The 22440-nt window shown below is 37.9% G+C and overlaps 1 long non-coding RNA gene across 1 annotated transcript in view; it reads right to left on the minus strand.

Moving 5' to 3' along the window:
* Positions 1-21460, minus strand: part of LOC141943754 (uncharacterized) — a 125191-nt gene extending 103731 nt beyond the window's left edge. Inside the window, exon 1 of the long non-coding RNA XR_012629045.1 lies at positions 21341-21460. This is a non-coding gene — a long non-coding RNA (uncharacterized LOC141943754). The remainder of the gene's footprint in view (positions 1-21340) is intronic.
* Positions 21461-22440: the final 980 nt, after the last annotated feature.

Raw genomic sequence — 22440 nt, forward strand, 5'->3', positions numbered from 1 at the left:
TCCAAAGAAAATTAAAAAGAATAGTCTAAACAAAATCTAGTGCTGAACCACATAAAGGATTCAGATGAGGCATCTGATCTCCCATTTTCCCACAACATTTAATGCTCAACATTTAATTTATTGGAAAAGTTTTGTGTCTTCAGCTTCTTCTATCTTCAAGAGAAAAGCTATACATTAGAAAGTACTTTAAATTTATAGTTTATTAAGAGGGACTTTATTAATGAAAAAGTATGGGAGACAAGAAAATGTAATTGCTGTCAAACCAACAAGTTAGCACAAGGAAGCTACAGTTACCCTGGAATCCTCCCTACAGAAACTATAGTACATTGATGAACCTGTAACAATTTTGGCCATGCCTTCTTTAATATATTCATAGCAAGACATGTACAGCAAAACAAACCAACCAAACAAATTAAACACTTTGGCAGATCATCTTCACCCCCTCAGGACAGGATGAGAGAGATAAAGTACAGGACAGATGTGTAGGCAGATTACCCAAAGGACTACAGGACAGCACTCAAATGCAGTGATGATATATATAGATTAAAATGTGGACTCTGTTGAAATAACAGAAGAGCCAGTGCCTGCCTTAAGGTAGCAGTGGGGTTTGTATGCAAAGAGCAATAAGAAACCAATCAATTATAGATCCCATTTCTTACGCCTATACTAGGATACAAGCAAAAACACAAAAATTTCCATGATGTCCGCCAGAAATATTGTAACAATCATAGAAAGATAGATCATAGAATGGTTAGAGTTGGAAGGGGCCTTAAAGATCATCTGGTTCCAACCCCCCTGCCATGGGCAGGGACACCTTCCACTAGACCAGGTTGCTCAAAGCCCCGTCCAACCTGGCCTTGAACACTTCCAGTGAGGGGGCATCCACAACTTCTCTGGGCAACCTGTTCCAGTGTCTCACCACCCTCACAGGAAATAATTTCTTCCTTATACCTAATCTAAATCTACCCTCTTTCAGTTTAAAACCATTACCCCTCATCCTATCACTACACTTGCTGATAAAGAGTCCCTCCCCATCTTTCCTGTAGGCCCCCTTTAGGTACTGGAAGGCTGCTATAAGGTCTCCCTGGAGCCTTCTCATCTCCAGGCTGAACAATGCCAACTCTCTCAGCCTGTCCTCACAAGGGAGGTGCTCCAGCCCCCTGATCATCTTCATTGACCTCCTCTGGAACTGCTCGAGCAGGTCCATGTCCTTCTTATGTTGGGGGCCCAGAGTTGGACACAGTACTCCTGGTGGGGTCTCACAAGAGTGGAGTAGAGGAGGAAAATCACCTCCCTCAACCTGCTGGCCACACTTCTCTTGATGCAGTCCAGGACGCAATTGGCTTTCTGGGCTGCGAGCGCACGTTGCTGGCTCATATTCAGTTTTACATATGCCAATACCCCCAAGTCCTTCTCTGCAGGGCTGCTCTCAATCCACTCATCACCCAACCTGTATTTGTGCTTGGGGTTGCCCAACCCACATGCAGGACCTTGCACTTGGCCTTGTTGAACTTCATGAGGTTTGCACGAACCCACCTCTCAAGCCTGTCCAGGTCCCTCTGGTTGGCATCCCTTCCTTCCAGCGTGTCAGCTGCACCACACAGCTTGGTGTCATCAGTGAACTTGCTGAGAGTGCACTCAACAATGTCATAGAAAAGTTGACCTTGCAAGCCACATGAGCAAAATTAATCATTTGTTCTCTGTGGTAAACATTACAGTATTTACAATTAGCATTAATGCAGATTTTATGATAATTATTGTTATCCTGTAAAATTTGTACTGGACAGACATATTCAACAGTGAAATGGTTCCATCCAGCTGAGTTACAGTTTATGATCCCCGCTGCAATGAACTCCAACTTAGATGTTCTCTCTTCAGGATCCTAAAGCTAGGAAAGCTCTCACCTTCCCAAATTTGTTCTGATTTAGATCCCATCAGTAACTGAATCAATTTGATCAAGACCATTAGGAGAAAAAAGAGACATGAAAACAACTGCTGACTTAGAGAAACTAGTCTACCACCTTTAAGGCAGCAAGATGTTTCAGGAATCCATTTTCATAATGTGGCAAAAGAAATTCCGCTTATTTTAGGAGAAAATCTGAAAGAACATATTTCCAGGATGCACTGGCTGAGGCTAAAAATGAGATGGATTTTCTACAGTAGCCAGATTGTCAAAAACTAGGGTAAGCTTCATGATTGCCTTGAAGCCATTCACTAACTGGTGAGGAAACATGAGGTGTCTATGACCAAACTGCCTAGAGAGACCATTTACACATGCTAAATTTCTAAAGGTAACAATATAATCTGCAGCCCTTAAAGATGAAGTAATTCCTGGAAAATCTATTCTAATTTTTAAAGGAATAATTCAAACTTAATAAGGAAATTTACCAAATACTGTTTGCCTTCTGCAGGTCTTAGTTCTTTGAGACACATCAGCATAAGAAATCAAACTTTAAGTTTCTCTCCAAGTTTCAACTTGTAACAAGCTAGCATTTTGAAGAAAGCTTTCTATTCCTATTATTCAATATCCTTTTAAAAGTTCGTACAGATTATTACGCAAACACTTGTGAAGGTTCTAGGTAATTAGTAAACACGTTTATGAAAATATTATACTTAAAATGTAAATTGAATCATGTTTATCATTTAAAGCCTTTCAGAAATCCTCTTTAACCACCTCATTTTACAAGTTAGTGAGAGTTTTGGTTTCTACTTTAATGGTTACAGGATTGGCTAATTCTGACATGAGTTAAGACATCCATTTTTAAGGGATCTGTTAGAGATACACACATACTCAGTAATACTTGCACCTTCACTGAAATAATTTTCATTTAAAAAGCAGTTACCACACAGTTATATGGAGCACATAGAAATACCATCAAAGTAAGTACAATGTAAGTTAGTCCTCTGACTCTTCAAATCTTTGAGTTTTGGTGTAGCTCTGGTAGAAAAATGTAGCTATTCAACTTTTGTGTTGTTTAGATCAATAGAGATGGATATTCTTCCCACCTACTTATTCTTCCCACATTAACACTGTTCTGAGGAGGTATTTCTGATATCCACCTACACCAGAGAGAATCTGGTCTACAGCCCTTTTAAATCTCAGCACTCCAAAAGACATTTTCAGGTAATTGTTATAACCAAATCTTTTTGCATTACCTGCTGTTCATGGTTTTACCTATGGCCCACCAACAGGTCAGTTCTGAAAACCACCACTCTCATCAGTATTTCTATGCCACCTCAGATTTTAGGATAAATGCTAAGACCATGATCCAGTCAGGTGTAGCTGTAGGCTAGCTGGGTAAAACATGAGTTCAGCTATGAATTCAGATATTTTTGTTTATTGAGCTTATTGCTTTAAAACAGGTTGTTCAAACTAAAGATTTAAAAGAATGACTCAGTAGAGTAGAATTACATCAGATTAATTAAAAAGTAGTATTCCTGTGGTATGTAACACACACAAAAATAAACATTTTATCACTTAAATGTTAACAATGACTAGTATATTAAATTTAAGGTAACCTATAACTGTTCTTTTGGCTGCAAGAAGTAGTTTTCCCATTATGGCCTTATTAAACTCCAAATAGGAAATGTAGCTTGGGTGGGAGAAGGATATTTTGAAGACTACTTGGGGTTAGTAACTTTAAAGCTTCACCATCTCTGAAATATTATTTAGAGCATGTGTGTTTTCTGGCCTGGGGAGTGGGAGTATAGTGATGACTTGGGCAAATATTGGTGGATGTTTCCTTGCTGAATAGTACATGCAGAAACTATAAGTCCTATTAGCATTGCCTTGAGTAGACAGCTCTTGTTATATGAACTTTGATAATCAAACCTAAGCTTATCTTTTGGGTAATTATCTCTTCTCTTTTTTTTTTTTTCTCCCCCTTAATTAGAGGCATTTCCAGGATAGTGATGGCATGCTATCACTTCTCATTTATGCCTCTGGTGGCTTAGACAGGCTAAGGGCTAACTGTGGCCTAATGAATGTTTTACATGCTATTTTGTGAGCATAGCTTGCAAGCTTTCTCAGAGTCTACAGGCTTTCCCTCTTGTTTTAAGTTTTTCAGGGAACAGGAATGTCATAATACATATCTGCACTGCTGTCAGCTAAAAGCCTGTTTAGGCCTCAAGACATCAAGCTCAGGATGACATAATTTGAGCATCTGAACTGAATTTGTAAGCATTTTTTTCCTCTTCTTGGAAGGAGTGACTGAGACTGTCTTTTCTTCCAGCATTAAGTACCTCAGCTGGAAGGGCCTATTTTTACTAAAGAATAGTCTGTATGTCTGAGAATTAGTAAAATTGTTTTCCAGCTAAAAAGAGTATTTATGCAAACTTCACCAAAACTGCATGTGTTAAAAAAAAACACTTATAAACTCATTTGAGAAGCTGTTCCTCTTAAAATATAATGGAGTAAGCTTGAAACATCGTTCAAACTACACAGAAAGCCTATTTTAAAATGGCATACTGCATACAGCTGTGCTTCTTTAATTTTGCTTTGGAAAGATGAACACCTGTTCATGCCTTGTAGTATGGCATTTGAAACTGGCAGCACTAGGTTCTCTAAAAAGCTAAGATCTATTTTGCTTTTTAATTAAAATGCTTTGGTAAAACTTAAAGAAGTTTGCATCATCTACTAACTTTGATCCACATCATTTCTGATAGAAAAGGATTAAATATGTTTATTGTAGAATAATTACATTCTCTTTAATTAAGATACTGCTTTATTTGGTGTTCTCTTAGAATACTGTTATTATTGCTTCTTCATACAGGCATAAATGTATGCTTAAACACTTAAACCTGGAAATCTGACTTTAGAGTCATCAGTAGATCACAGTTAACACAGGACTACAGGGCACTCATACCCTAAGGGTGTTTTTGAACTGCCTGCAGAATCAAATATAACTCTGCATTATTGGTCTACTCCCTTTGACCTCCCTACAATCATTCCCTCTTATTGTGTGATTTCTCTTCCTGTAATTTAAATATCCAGGAATCCTGTTTCCAAAAGTCACCTTTATCCACTGGACAGACAGAGCATTCATTTAAGTTGCAAATGGCAGCATTGACAGAATATGAAAAATAGCTGTTAAAAGGGCACTGATTTTTTATTTTTCACCATACTCAACTGCTGGAAACAGCCTAATACCAATAACAGCAATCAACTTTTTGTATATACTACAAGTAATGTGTTGTAACTGTAATATATAATTTTATTAATTCTATTCTATATATTTCTATAGAAACTACTTTAGAGGCAACACCTGTTGGTGTACAAGCTGTTGTGCAAAGTACACTAGATCATTTGTGGAATCAGTCTGTTCAGTTCTTGCTCTGAAAAACATAAGGATCTTTACTTTTATCTTTACTAGGGTTTTATTTCTGGTTGCCACATCTCTCCTACCCTCACTACTTTCCTTATGTTACTCCAATTTGCCTAAGTGCTATTAACAGTCATTTATTGGCAACTTATTGAAACCCTTTGCAACCTTTAGTAAGACGTTTGATACTGTGTCTGTTTAACATGCTCATAGACAAGCTGACAATGTACAGGTTAGATCAGTGGACAGTGAGGTGGACTGAAAACAAGAGTGGCCAGGCTGAGAGGGTTGTGAACAGTGGCACAAAGTCCAGCTGGAGGGAAGTCACTGGTGGTGTACCCCACGGGTCAATACCAGGGTCACTACTGTCTACCACTCTCATTAATGACTTATATGAAGGGACAGAGTACACCCTCAGCAAGTTCACAGATTAATACAAAGCTGGATGGAATGGCTAATACACTAGATGGGTGCCAGGGGGACCTCAGCAGGAAGGAGAAACAGGCCGAGAAAAACCTCATGAAGCTCAACAAAGGGAAATGAGAAGTCCTGAACCTCGGTATGAATAATCCCAGGGTCCAGTACAGGCTGGGGGTCAACCAGCTGGAAAGCAGCTCTGCAAAGGACCTTGGGGTCCTTCCAACCAACCTGTCGACCATGAGCCAGCAATGTGCGCTTGCAGCAGGGAAGACCAAGAGCCTCCTGGGCTGCATTAGGAACAGCATTGCCAGCAGGTCAAGGCAGAAGATCCTTCCCCTCTATTCAGTCCTGATGATACACAGCTGGAGTGCTGGGTCCAGTGCTGGGCTTCCTGGCACAAGGCAGAGACTTACTGGAGTAAGTCCAGCAAAGGGCAACTTGGATGATCAAGCGGCTGGAGCATCTGACATGAGAGGCTGAGAGAGCTGCAAATGTTCAGCCCAGAGAAGAAAAGGCTCAGGGGGATCCTATTCATGTGTATAAATACCAGATAAGAAGGAATGAAGAAGAGGGAGCCAGACTCTTCTCAGTAGTGCCTAGTGACAGGGTAAGAAGCAATGGGCACAAATTAAAACACATGAAATTCCATCTGAAGACAAAACCATTTTTTTTACTCTGTGAGGGTGAACAAACCATGGACCAGGTTGCCAAGAGAGGTTATAAAGTCTCCACACTTGGACATATTCAAAACACAGCTGGATATGGCCCTAAGAAACCTGCTCTAGATGACCCTGCCTGAGCAAGAGTTGGGCTGGATGATCCCCAGAGGTTCCTTCCAACCTCAAGCATTCTGTGAATTCTAGAACAGAGTTACTGCTAACATTTTAGTAACCGTTTCTCCTTGTAAAAGCTACATGGGAAGAGGATGGAAAAGAATCAACTCAATCTTGTCATCTCAATGTTGAAGTGTTGCTTTCTTAAAGTAATCAGTCCTAAATGAAGTTAGGGCTCCCATTCTCACACCTCCTACTTGAAGGTTAGGTGGTTTTAAAAACCTTACTCTAATTTATTTTAGCCTAGTTCACACCCACGTGTTCTTATCCCCGCATTGTTTTTCAGCCTAAGCATATTTTCCCCTCACATGTATTTATAGAGATGTGGGCTTATTTAGTGCATGAAAACAAAGCTTTTATGGGCTCTTATAATACATGGTACATTCCTGTGATCAACCTCATAGCACCTGTTCCAGTTTTAATTCATCCTTCATGAACATGAAAGGGCAGAATGGTATACATTATTCCTCAAAAAAAATTATATTAATGCCTTCCTCTCAGTTCTGTTTATTGTAAACATTTTCCTCACTCTTTGTAGGTAACAGATAATTTGATTACTCCGGCCAGACTAAATGGGAGAAATTAATACTACAGAACACTAAGTGCTTACCTGCACTGTGCTTACAGTCCATACTGCTGTGGGTAACAGATGTGAGGCACCTTTCTGCAGCCTCATCACAATCATAGGGCTATGTGATGCTGGCTGCAGCCATTTCATTAAGATCTTGCTTCCAGGCAAAAATCAATTGAAGCCTTTTTATTATGGCTGTATTTCCACCCATGCGCAATCTCTGATGCTGTGGACTGCTTTTCTCAGGAAATCTTCAGCAGCCTCTGTAAGGTGTCCTAAGAAGTAGAAAGATCTTAGCCACGATAGCATCTGATTCAGGTTAGTCCAGCACGTACCAAACTACTCAGCAAAGTGTAGGTGAGTTTGGCTTTCTTTAAACAAACAGTAAATCTGCATTTTAAATCATGCTTATGAGAAAAATTTTCAAACTTGTTCTCTGCTTGTACCTAGTTCTCTGTAAATACAAAAAAAAGGTATGGGTTAAAATTTTCAAAAGTAGCAGAAGTGACTTAGGTTCATCAGTCGCTTATGAAAATGGGACTTTGGGGCTTTGAAATGTCCATTCTAAGTTTCTAAATTAGAGAAGACACTGAAACAGAGCTTCAGCAGTAGAGCGGGCCATTTGATAAGCTAAAAATAGCCATTAGCAAAGCAAATATAACTCTAAAGAGATGTAATCTATTTAGAAGAATTTTGGAAGGTAGAAGGTGATGGAAGGAGTGGAAAAGCTAATGCAGAGATCACTTATAACTTATGATGTAAATGAAATATGATCCCCTGGCATCTTGAAGCTTGGGATATATTTGTTCATGAGATACAAGCTCATCATCTTCTATGTAGTGTTAGAACAGCCTTGTAATATTACATTTTTCTGCCCACCCTCCCTAAAATTTTGAAGGAGAGTGAGGTAAGAGAGTTATAAAACAAAGTGGGAGAAATTACTCTCTTATACTGAGCAATCCACTGGCAGTTTTGTGCTCTTTACTCCTATTTGCAGGTACATTGCTTACAATAAGACTTCATTTCTGTCCTGACATTTATCGTGCCATTACAGCCATTAATATGTGAAAGCCTATTTTCAAACCCCTACCACCATCATTCCTCCTGTCTTCCATTTATTGAGCAAATACATGACGTGAAGAGTGGTGGGAAGTAATATATTTTGTCTGTAAGTAATAAAGTCTACAGAACTAAAATAACCTGAAAAAATAATTCCCGTTTTCTGTTTTGTAGCCACAATTCCACCCTCAAATAGTTTGCTACTTAAGAGTGATTATGTATGTTTATCGGAAGGAAGCAAATGGCAATCCAATATTAGGTAGACTTACTGTAGCTAAAATTACAGAGTAAATATCAGTTCACTGGGAACTTACCCTCAATTCATTAGCAAATTTTACCCTTGGTATCTTGATATATATACACTGCTACACATTCTGCTAGTTCTCAGGAAAATAGATGTGCATCCTTTCTCATGTATGATTTTTCATTGGCACTCCATACAAATACAGTTACTCTAAAGAAAGGGACACTTACCCTTTGCTTGAGATTATATTTTTAGTGTGTCAGTTATAAAGATATACAAAAGCAGTAGCTCCCTTTTACTTGATCATAAACATAGCCCAACAGCTGAAAAGATATATTTACAATCTTCCACCAGAAACCTCCCAATCCCTTACTGCTAAGAAAAACAAGTGGGCCACTGCAGCATGTCCCAGAACTATTTTGGTATCGGGGGAAGTGCAAGTTCCAGAGCAGTGTGGAAAAATGCCCTGCCAGCTGCTCCCCTCTCATACAAATGTAGGCTTAAGTGTCTTCTCTGATCAACTAGTAGATGAAATAACTTTCAGATAAGTTGCTTCTACATCATTAGTGCCACATCCACAGGCATTTTTAGGTGTCTGAAAGCTCAAAGGTTCAAACGAATTGCTGGAAACTAATCAAGTATCACACCTCAGCTGACCTACAGCAACTGGCTGAGCAAGTCAACAAAAAAATGCAGTGTAACTCACAGCAGCTCAGCTCCCTTCACTATGGAGTACACTCACTCAAATTAGTTGTGCCTACCACATACTAAAAGCAGAGCATACAGACCTACCGAGGCAGAGTAACTTGTTACTTCATACCAACTGGCTCTGCACTGAGTAACATTTGTATTTATAAATATAAGCCTGCTTTCAGAGCTCTGGCACCTGAAAATCATTGGTGCTTTAACTCTCACCAGTGAAGTTAGCTGAGTGCCGGACATTCTGCTACTCTGCATGCCAAGATCTTGGTTTAGCTGAGCATTTCAAGGGCCTGTCTCATGCCTACTGATCACAAGCTATGAGGCCTGCACTTTGCTGATCAGCCCAATGGACAGGCTTGTAGTACAAGTGCCACACCAAGACCAGATTAAAACACTGGGTATAACATACACTTTCACTTAGAAGCACTATCAAAGCAGAAGGTAGCATCCGCCACCTTTTACATGGCATACTCAGGGAGGAAGTACTACTCAGCTGAGGGGATTCAAACCCAGATTCTTACATTGTTCTTGGAAGCCATGAGGGCATTGGCCTTTTTAAAAGGTATTTATAATGGAGTTCATCCTTCTAAAGAAGAGTTTAAAAATGTGAACCTCAAGTGAGTCAAAACCTTGGGAAGCAAACAGAAGTCAGGTGCATGTGGATTTTTTTCTAAATCTCATGAGCTCCTGGAACCTGATTCATATATGTGGCATTAATGACAATGAGTGCAATAATGACAGTAATAATAGCTGACACAAAGCATGCTGAAACTAGTTTAGTCTGGAGATGAAAAAGACAAAGAAAATAGTTGGATGGTCTATATGAACTGCATATATACACAGCTTCTTTGTCAAGCTGAGACCAAAAGCCAGACAGATGTGATCTGGCTGCTAATGCTGCAACATTAGTGCTTCCCTGTCAAGAAAGCAGTTGTAAGATCAAGCAAGTAGTCACAAGATGCAACATCACCTCTTTCATCTTGAATGGTTTGTTTCTTCAGATTAGTCCTTCTCATTAGTATTAGCATCTCCTCTTTCTTCAGAATGAGTTTCAGGCTACTTATAAATTGCAGTCAAAAGTAGGACTGAAGCTGACTTATGACAAAACCCATTAGCTATAAGCAAAGTAGCACCACAGAGGCTTCAGTTACCACACACTACCAGGATACTGCCCAGATCTGTACAGCTGAAGCCAAATTCAATCTTGTATTTCAGTGCTGTTGCCTAGGCTAGCTAGATCGGTATTTGCAAAGCAGTATCTATACATGTTGCTGTCACAACTACCTGTTCACTGTAATGTAGATAGTCACAGGTAGTTGTCATTAATTCTCTGAACTCACATAAACACCTATATTGGCAATTTGCCTTCTCAACTATTTGAGACACTAAATTCTTGTGAGTAGGGTAGGTTTTATTAGAAACTATGGCTCACAGTTGGAAGAACATTGTAAAGGAGTAAATGACATGAAAATCAGAGAAACATCTTGGGAATTACATCTATCTCAGCATAAACTGTGCCAAACTTCCAAGACACCCTGAAGACTGCTATTTCAAAATGAAGAGATGCTAGACATTCACTACACCACATTTTGATTGCCTAACCTAATGATCTTATGAAGTCAAATTATACTGAAATTTGAGGGGAAGCAGTTAAACCATGAGAAACTTCTATTAGTCTGCCAAGGTAAATTTTCTCTTTTGACCTTTTTCCGAAAGCAATATATTACATCATAGCAATGTGTAATTTTACTTTGCAGTGCAGGTATATATTTAAGGTAAACTATAACATATTATACACATATGCAGCCCCACTGAGAAACTGTTTTCAAAAAAATACTTTGGTGACCCAAGCATCAAGGAGAGAACCAAGGGTAACAAAATGCTAAAACTTAAAAACGTCTTAGAATTTCTGGGATTTTCATCCGCTACTCAGTTTCAGTTCTAATGCTTTTATAAGCAATAATCAAGAGGCCATCCTGTAGATGCAGAGGGAAGAAGCTACAAAATAGCACAGCCGTCTTCCTATCACCTAACCCTGAGCACACATCCCATGCAGAATGGCACTGTTGGAAGAGTTACTGCCTCCATATCACTTTTCATACATCCATATCTGTTACAATACAAATTTGTTTTAAATATATCCAGGCTGTTCTCAATGGTTTTGATTTTTTATCTGCCAATAAGCAAATTCTGTCTTCAGTTTCTACCTCAAGATTGAAGGCAAAGGCTGGGAGCTTCTGCTACAACTTCCATCTGCAGAACCTCTTGCTTGGGCAGCACCACAAGAAACTCTTCAAGGCTGACTGCAGTTCAGAAGACATTGATGGCTGTTTGCACAATGTAGTGACAGTAGATATAAACACTGAGCATGTTTTACATTAAATTTCACCTCACCTTTGCAACAACTACAGCTACAAAACATGCTACCACACAAATTCAGGATTAAAACTTTTTTTTTTTTTTGAATAGGGGAGAAGGGACATTTAGATTTAATTGCACACAAACATAAAACAAACAAAACAACCCAAGAAATAAGCAGCTTTCCAAAGTATGGAATCTTTCCCTGTCTTAAATACAAATGCAAAATGCATGCTACTGGTTGCAGAAAGGACTATCTTTTTAAGTTAAAAAGCGAGAAACAACATACATCATCACAGAGACATCTGTGGCTGATGCAGGAATCAAAAGGACACACAGAAACTAAGGAGTCTGCTGTGGGCTACTGTCAATGGAAAGCTCAACTTGTCACAAAGAACAAGCTGTCGGCAAACTCATCACTGATGGTGGTCCGAGGGCTGAGTAGCACTGTTCGAACAATGGGTAGGACCAACATGAAGATGGAAGTGGAACCCAAAACGTGCTGGTTGATCCCATCCCATCCATGGTTCCTCCCAATAACATTGTTATGCAGCCTAGCCAGAAGTCAGACCCACATTTGCAAGTGCCCTTAAGCACCCAATTCCTATTGATTTCAATGGGAATCAGGCTCCTAAATACATTTGTCAGTCTCAGTTTTACTGCCTTTGCCCTCCAACAGCAGTAAGAAGCTTTTGTACTACACTGTGTCTGCCTCAATATCTTTTCAGCAGAAAGGAGGGAAAATACATGCATGTCTCAGGCATGACTCATGTTCATTTTGTAAGGACTAACCACATAGTCAGCAGAAAAAGATATATCAAGAGGTCTATCATTATGTATGGCTTTTAATAGTAAGTGACAGCACTGGCTGGTTACCACTATATTATCATAGCTCTTTCAGAAATTCTGACAGCATAGCCCAATATTAAGGAAACCCCTATTCTCCCCCTCTTTCTTTCAGACATCTTTGAAAACTAGCTTTAAGACTCTACATTTGTGTTATGTTTAACAGCTATTTTATATGCAAAATGTATTTGTGTATAGTTACCTTGGCTGTCAAGCAGTTTGATTGCATCAGTTTATAATAACATAGGGGAATGTATTTAAGGTGACTCTCTTTAGAGTTATGTTCTGTTAGTATTCAACCCCCCTCATGAGAGGAGATGACTGAAGAAAGAAGAAAAATAGCATATGGCAGCTATTACCAAAATAAACACATACCACATCTTGTTCTGAAACCCTGCATGCTACTCAAGTTACTTTAAGAGTAAAAAGAGTGTAAAAAAAATACATCAAATCCATTTATTGCTTCCTGGGAATTTTTTTTTTTTTTTTGCTTGGCAATGGGACATCCTTACTGGCATTATGAAGATCTGATATTCATTAAAAAAAAAAAAAAAAAAAAAAAAGAAAAAAGCAACTGTGCTAGAAATCATGAATGTCAAAGAAAATTGAGAATGCTAGCACATGCTGAGTCTTATTCTCCAGCATATTAGCAGAAATACATTCCAAAACCAGGTTTTATGCTAAGAAACCCTGATTCAGAGTAGAAATTCTTCTTGTTATGGAAACAGAGAGAAATGTGCAAAATGACAACCAGTACTTATATTACTTTTAATGCTTAAAGTCTTAAATGGTTTAGGGACATACCACCATAGACACCACTTATTTTTGCATGCCACAGTGTCACCACAGATCTTCAGCAGTGACAGCTGACTGACAATTTATCTCCTTTTGTATAAATGAGACATAGCTACTGGTCAGACTATCCTGCTCCCAAGGGCAAAGAATCAGGAAAAAAATCTTTCTTTCTATGACAAGGACTTGAAAAAGTAGAACTTAAAATGTCATCTGATCCATTCCTCTACTCCAAGGCAGGACTATTATGATATAAACTATATTTTAGCATTTTTGAGCCTGTATCTAGAATAGCCTATATCTGATAACTAGAAGATACAAGTGAAACCAAACCTCCCCCATCCTAGAAGAGGTTTCCACCCTGCAAACTAATTATGGAAAAAAAATATGAAGAGTGATACTCTAGGAGATGCACTTGAATTACATGGTTTGATCTGTGGGAGGTTATTGTAAGCTTGTAGTGTTGTGCCTTGAAAGTGATGCTTCAGTATGAAAATTCCTGAACACGGGAATGCCTAAGTCTACAGGCCTTGCCACTGGCTTACAACAACTTGGTATAGTGTAAGCACATCAGAACAGTTAACAATTGTCTGATAAAACAATACAGAAAAATACCTGCTTTATTTTCTGCATCTATTAGAAATGTTGTACCAAAGTACAGGTATCATTAGACACATAAACTGACATGTCCAGCTTGCAGATAAGCAAATATTCGTTTCTCACCAATGAATAATGGGAATTAATGTTGTTTAATCTACCAGGTCATAGAAGTGTCATGTAAGTAACTGGATGTTTTGTGTTCCTCCTGAAGACAACATGATTTTAAACCTGTTTATGTACAGCATATGAAATGAACTTTTTTCCCCTTCTGAAAAGATTTATATTTTCTTACTGCAACTCTACACATTACTTCTGTGTAACAAAAATCCAAGAGCATAAAAAAACTAAAGCACATTTTCAGAGGTGTTCTGTTTAGTCATTATTATGAACAAAATGTCGGCTCTTTGTTAAGGAGGAAATATGCAATGAGGTTCCCAAAATTGTAGTTGGCAGCAGCAGCAAACATGCTTTCATTGATCTAAAGACCAAAATCTTAATTCAGATGGGCAAATTTTTACTAGCTGCAGCTAGTATGCACCATAAAAGCATCTTTGTTTTGGGTTGGGGTTTTTTTGCCATTCATACCCACCTTTCCCTTTCATCATACCTGCCTTTCCTATCTGTTTCATTCTTTTTCTTGTAGTTCTTCAAGTAACTCTTGTTACTTTAGTTTTCAGGAATTCTTTCTATAGTTCCACTTCACCTTACTTTCAGATCAGCCTAGAACTCACTGCCTACCTGTTCCCAAATGACAACCATTTTGTTCTAGAAAACAGCTGAGGAGCAACAGCGAGGGTCAGGGAGGGAGGTTAACTTGCAACTACTTCAGTCCTCTTCTGCACAGTAGCAGGCAATTTGAGATGTTTCCACTGCTGGAAGAGCTGAGGAGGATATACTATTTCAAAACAAAGTAAAAATGGTTAGTTTTACTTTACCATTGCAAAACAATCATTTAGGATTTACACAGGCCAGTCTGGCCTGGGTTACTGTTTGAAAATATTCCTTACCAGTAAAATCAGTATCATGGCTCATGTGAGTCTACATGATCTACTTAAGCCGTTTTCTAGCTCATTTGTGCACAAGATTACCATTAAAGTCATAGAAATAATGCTACTAGATAAACCAGTGATCCTGTTGTTTCCATAAGCACTTGTAAAAAAAAAAAAAAATCCTTCAAAGGAGCTTATAAGAAGTCCTGAAGTGACATGTTCTAAAACTGCTTGCCCATATGGGAATTTTATTTTTAATTACAGAAAATATTCTTTTTTTTACATCGAATTCTCAGACTTCATTTCAGTTATTCCAGACTTCATCTACATCCATAAGGCAAGACATATTATTGAAGACAGATGCGAGAATGTTGAGAATGGAAAACTAAATTTTGCTTGAGCTTTTATATGATACCCACATTTATTTTACTACGTAAAAGATATAGAAACAATTTGGGTAATATAAACCAGTACAAAAACGTGAGAAAACCACCATGGGCCTAATACTCCAGATTTTCAATGATGACAATGAAAAATGCAGAAATAGGACTGATTTATTTTGTAGTAGGAGGTGGGGAGGGGAAAAGTGTTACCAAATGTTAAACACTTTTAGGTGCAGGATGACACAAATTATACTTACACAACATTTCTATCTACATACATTTAATTTTGTACTTCGAAGTCTTCTATTCCTTTAAAAATGCATTCAGAAAATACTACTGCACATATTAGCACAATACTATCAAATAAATATTTCATCCAGCACCAATAAAGGGTAAGTACAGCATGGTCATCAAACTATAAAGGTCATCAGTACATATAATAAGAGATGAAGGCAGAAAGTAGATCCTACTTCCAATCTCTGGACTGCACACACAATCAATAATTAGCCTTGTTCAAATTTTTAGTAAGAACAATTAAGGCCACAGACATATACTAAGCTATACAGCTCATCAACATGAGCCACAGAAGAAAGAAAATAATCACCAGACCACTTCTGCCTTTTTCATCTAAAATTCAACCTCCAGTTTTCCCTGCCAAGCTCTGCAACATACTTACACCATCCACTAAAAACTTGTATCTTGAAATCTCCTAAAGGGGAATGGACAGCATTTACACTGATCACCCACCCTGTAGATGAGCTGTAGTTATTAGCATAGGATTGATGTGGCTTTCATAGATGACACTGTACCATTCTGTATGCTTTTCTACCGTGGAGTAACTGAGACATAATATCATATTTCAAGAGAGCGGCTTAATGTTTGAAGACTGAGAACCTGTGTGAAGGAAAAAAACTTGTACATCTTTTCCAAGCTGTGAATTTTTATAGGAAGTGTTCAAAGATGCATGTGTGATGTATACCATAAGGATGAACACTCATTCAGGCTATTCAGAGAAGCTGTCTGGAACTGGAGGAAGAGCAATGAAGCATTAAAATAAATGAAATGTAAATAAAATGCAAATGAAATATTAAAAATATAGATCAATTAGCAGCTTCCTGTTTGGGGTTTTTTTTGTTACTGTTGTCCGTTGGAGTACAATCAACTATAATAAAAGTTAAAGTAATCTTTGAACAGACCAGCCCTTCCACACAGTAAAACAGAGATAATTGTCCTTCTATTAGCAATGGTTACACCTCATATAACTTCCTTACTGCCAGGATAACCTGATCACTGTAGAAAGAAGCAGGCATGAAGGGAAGAAAGGAAAGTAGAAGGGAAAATGAGAAACACAGAATTTTTTAAAAGCAAGGTGACTCAATGTATATTCTATATGTTTTCTCCCAGTCCCAAACTTTTTATATGTTTATGTCCTGTAAGAAGTAGCATTTTTTTCTTCCTTTTAAGAAATAAAGTTCCAAACTTCAACAGGTGTCAGGCCACAGCCAATGCTCAACACCCCAGGAGTCCTTCCTTGCTCGCAGACCTTGCTACAGGTCTGCTCTGTTCTCTAGCACAGAACTCTTTTCTGTCCAGCTGTTGTGCCCCATTTTAGCTTTAGGGGGATTAACTGTCTAGCTCAGCAGCCATTACCTTCATTGCACTCTTTGCTTTGATTCTAGCCCTTGGATGAGTCTTTTCTTTACCAGCTGCAGTTCTCTCTCATTCTCAGCACCCCAGTGAGGACCTGCTCTTTGTTAGCACTATGTAGGGTAATCCAGCTACCCACTACTCCTCCTCAAATTAAGTTTTTAACTTACTTTTCTGCTCTTACACAGTGACAATTCATTCACAAAAATGCTAGTTACTCCTATGCTGTAACATTCAATTTTGTCTCCCTCTGCCCTTAACAAATATGTATTGCCCCTTCTGCATACTCAGTAAGACTCATCCATTCCCTGACATAACCCTGTATACTTACACACCCAGGTTGACTCTACACATTGCCTTACACATGCTGTTTCTAAGCACATTCTTTTCTCCACATTCACTCAATCACATCCTCTTCTTCCTCTAGTACTGTTCAACCTTTAAAAGCACAAATATTTTACTCTCAAGGCTGGAGTTTCAAAGTTTTGTTAAATGTGAATGTTATCAAGTAAAAATGTGGAAGTTCAACGTGTTAAGAAGCTATCTTGTGGCTGCAGAAAGAAAAGGTAAAGTGGAGTGTGCATTAGTGAGCTGTCTATGAAGTAGAATCAAGTTCACCTGAAAAGGGAAACATGAAGGAACATCCTGTTTGAGTTTATATTATATCCACATTTAACAGGTGCTCCACAGTGTTCTTACAATGAAATAACATTATCTAAGTAGCTGAATTCCCATCCAGCTTGTATCTTCAAGTGAAACACACTTAGGAATTTATTTACTAGATCATGTAAAAGATAACTTAAAGATGTGTCAGCCTTTTTTTTTTTTTTTTAAGCCACACTATGAATTCAGTTTGCAGCACACTGAGCCTCTTTAACCAAGTAACAAGCGATAGGACAAGAGGGAATGGCCTCAAGTTGCGCCAGGGAAGGTTTAGACTAGATGTCAGGAAGTATTTCTTTACAGAACGGGTTATTAGGCAGTGGAATGGATTGCCCAGGGAGGTGGTGGAGTCCCCATCCCTGGAGGTGTTTAAGAGTAGGGTCGACATAGCGCTGAGAGATATGGTGTAGATGGGAACTGGCAGTGTTAGGTTAATGGTTGGACTAGATGATCTTCAAGGTCCTTTCCAACCTAGTTGATTCTGTGATTCTGTGGCTGTACAGTAGGGGAAGACTGCTGACCATGACACAGATTTTGCTCCCAGCTTAGAGAGTTGTCTAGATGTAGATCAAAATCTTATTTCTATTGCCAGCTTATGCTGAACTTCAGCTGTTGAGACATATCTTTCCATTCACTTTTCTCCTAAATATTTATTTCATAAAGCACTACTCAAAAAGAAAATACCAGAAAGGACAGTTTCTTTACAACATTTTACATTTGAAATTGCCTTTAGCATTTTAAGTCTATTCACTCAAATACAAGGAGGTAACATACCGTACATCACATTAAAGCTCATGAGGTGGCAAATGCACAATAGCTATAGACATGAAAGATCTCTTCAAATATCTACCAAAAGAGCAATATTACGGTTTCATCTGTAGATGCATACATTCCCTAACATAAGCATGAATTTTACAGTACCTTTAGAAATGAGTCTACTGAAGCAGTTTCTCTGCATGAATCAAAATCATTGTAACAGGGAAGTTGGTAAAATAACTAATCCTACCTTAAAATAAACTGACATCTCTATAATGTATGCACATTATATTTAAAACCTGTTTAGGATGGGTAATGTCGGCATGAATTTTGAAATTGTATTGTAAAGTACCTGTACTACATGTTCATTCTTTGTATTTTGGACTTTATTATGTAAGAGGCCTGTACATTGAGTTCAACTGAGGACAAATCGAGTGGCAGACATTACTTCATAGTTAAATGGGACTGCTCCACTTGTTGAACCAGGACAGCGTACAACTGGAGTCCATGTAATACAATTAGTATGCCATCCTGCAGTGTTCCAGAATGAAATGGCTTTATGATCTTTAATGTTGGGTCAATGCTTACAGATCAAACTGCACTCTTACCAAGCATGATCCCAATTCTACAATTGGATCTATTCAGGTCACTTTTTGGACCTGAAGGTCCAAAAGACTTTAGCAGACCTTTGTGAAAGTCCATCTGGTAGCAGCCTAGACATAAATATGACACAAAGTTTATACAAAGGGTATAACATTTCCTGAGGAAAAGAAGAGACAAGATGAAAGGAAACATCACTGGGATAATTGGAGAAAATCAGAAAAGGAAGGGGGAGTAAAGGCTAAAAAGCTCACGCTCAGCATATATATTACAGAATTTTAATTCCTGTGTTCAGTTTTCATTTATTTTACTGGACTCTGGTGGCATTTACAATGCATCTCCAGAAATTATCCTACTATCAGGAAAAGCTAGTACCCAATGCAAAGTCCAAGTATCCAATTGCAAAATCTGGTTCCAGCCACATTCCAAGGCAAGTATCTTGACTCTTAACACATAATTTCAAAAGACATGTCACCACCTTGAATAGCAACACATTTGCAGTTGGAAATACACCTGATCTTTTAGCATTTCCATAATCAGGATATGAATTGTGAAGCCTATGCCTCCTAACCATCTAAATCTGATCCATCCTCAGTCAAATTCTAAATCCTATTCCAAACTTAATTCAGACCATATCATCTTCATTTCATTTATAACTCAAAACGACAAGATCTGTAGCAAAGCACTGCCCTTGGTGGGTCATTCTTACAAGTTTCCTGCTAATACTAGCAATCCACAGGATATGTTTAATCCATGGGTTCTGTAGTCTCTCCCCAGGATGAATCTTCATTACTGAGGTAGAAGGGAAGTCTGACAAACAATGAACCACAGAAAACAGGTCCATAATTGCCATTAGGGAAAAAAAAAAAAAAAAAAAGGTTGCTTGTGACACGTTTTGTTTCCAGTAATGCATTGCTATTGTCAGAATTTTCTGTATTATATGCATATAAGGGTGCTTTATCTAAACTCTAAAAAGAGTAACAGTAAGGCTCAGGAAATAATATAAAAATCAAAAGAAGACTCATCCTTTTACAATTTTGACCTTTTACATCCTGTGAGAAATGTTTAAACTGGCTACAGAAATAAAATAAGAAAGAAATGCATCTTACAGACCAAAATACATTGTCTTTTAAGAAATTTTACAGGCTTTTTTCACTTACCCTTTGCCCACAGCGAAAATATTAAAAACTCGTTCAGAAGAATCAATTTTAATTTAATCAGAAATGTTACTAATTTATTACTCAATTATCCTAGCAAAAGCAATATGAAAATATATATTAAATGGAAAATTAAACTTTTAAGACCAAATTTTAGTACTGATAATATGCATAACAATGTTGAAACTTTGTAATTTCTCTACACTCCCACTTGATCTGCTGAGAATGAGATGGATTCAGCACCATCCCTGAAAAATCACACGCATGCTCACACAAATATGCCTCACATATGCCTTGAGATAAAGCTGAAAACAGTATTTTAGGAAATCTTATAATAAATACAGAGCTACAATGTCATAATGTAAGTCAACTAAGATTACATGAACAGTTGTATCTAATTTGGTCAGTGAGATAAAGTTATAAAGCTTGCACAAGCACAGTGGATGTTTGGAATTTGTGAATTAATTATTTAATTTAATAAAACAACAAATGAAGTAATATAGCAAAAGAAAAAAAAGCATTCAGATGACTGAAAAGACAATTACAATACAATGACAAAGACACAAGCTGAAGAGACGTAGTTAGTCTATCAATACTAGCAAGAGACAGACCAGAAAAATCCTAAAATGATAACAAGACTTTCCTCTTCTTCCACAGAAAGGTTTAATCACTGCAGCACAGAACATTCTTTTCTGTGGAGGAGTCCGAAAGAGCTGGATTTGTTCCCAAATTCAGGAAATAGCGAACTTTAATAAAACAATGGACAAACTAACTCTTACCGTGGTTCAACTTTACAAGAAGTAATAATGCAAAAGGTATTAATTTACAGCATACTTACACTAAACACCACTCCCATCAACATTTTAACAGTTGTCATCAATAGTAAAACTAGAGACTCATTACACTGAAAGATGTGATGCTGTTAACACACATCTCAATAAGAAGTTGCATTTCAGAATCAAACACCCTCAGGCTTTGATTTGAAATTGCCCACATTTGTTGTCTCTCACGACATAGTTCAATAACCATTTAGGCAGCTTCTACTGGGAACAAGCAGTAGTTATGATAATGTAGTAACTAACACCTGATTTACTACATTGGGAAGAACTCCAGGAGGCAAACTTGGTTTTATTCTGCATAACTGCATTGTTTCATCTTCCTAAAATCTGGGAGAGGTGTTTTAAATTACTATTAAGAAAAACTAATGAATGCATTCTCAAGACTACCTGCATATATATACTGGACTCCTCTCATACTAGTTGTATGAGGGGAAAAAAACCAAATCTTTACCAAAAAGATAAACAGACAAGTTTCAACAGATATTTATCAAAACATGCAATTGAAATAATTTAAATATTAAATAATAAATATGGATTGTGCCATAAAGAAAAACACTCACTCAGAGCACTGGTCAGAGAAACAACTAGGAGTTCCCTTCTTGGCTGTTCCTAACTCGGAGCTTACTGGGTCTCAATGCTCCAACCATCTGTCCATTCTGATGATTTTTCTCAAGCGCAAATTCTGTCTTGCAGGACCTGGAAAGTTTTCCAGAGACACTTTGTCAAAATAAATACAATTCCTCAGTAAAACTTTATTTTCTAGGGAAAAAAGAACTTGAAGGAGTCCTAGCTGGCTCTAATAACATATTTTTGTTTGACTCCATCCCCATTTCAAAGCCATTTTATTGTAACTATACACAGAAAACATACTCCACCTGCTCAGAAGCTGAGCAACAGAACCCCAAGCATATGGAAATCACTAGACTAAAATCCAGAGCCACCATAGTGATTTCCTACTACTATCAACATGCAGATCTTCTCCTTTCCCACAAACTGTCCTTGCACAATTTGCTATGTGCAAAAACAAAACAGGCACACATCTGTGCCTCTGACCCCAGGGCCCTTATGCACAGCTTAAATGCTACCTTCTGCTGGCCCTCTTAGCACTAGGAGGTTCAACTGTTAAATTGCAAACAGCTCTGATGCATATAATTAGTAACAGTAGCTAAACCACAGTCTGAAACAAAAGCACTGAAATAAAAGTGAATACCAGGCCCCACTGTAATTTGGCTCCAAAGCTGGTAACACATTCAGTCATCATATACCCTCTTTAAAAACAGAGCAATGATGAGCTTGCATATCTAGGTGTTTTCAAGTAGCTCATAATCAATCTTACACTCTTGTAATGGGTCATAAAGATGATAATGACTAACTATGATTAAAATTGGTGGGGTACCTATTATGAGTCTACTCCACCCATATTGACCTGTAGATCTGATCTTTTTTAAAGGTTGCTTCATATAAGAAAGGTTAAGCCTGACTAAACACATCAGGGTCAAAAGCCAACATTTTGGAATGAAGCCTTCAGCTGAAAACAGTGAAGAGGAACATTCAGGGCTTTTTATTGCTTTCTCTGTCACCACACCTTTGCAGTAATCACTTTTTCCAGTAAGTTGGTTGAAGCCTGCAACATAACAGCAGATATTGTTCGGATATTTAA

The sequence above is a fragment of the Strix uralensis genome, chromosome 5, assembly GCF_047716275.1.
Source record: "Strix uralensis isolate ZFMK-TIS-50842 chromosome 5, bStrUra1, whole genome shotgun sequence".
NCBI lineage: Eukaryota > Metazoa > Chordata > Aves > Strigiformes > Strigidae > Strix > Strix uralensis.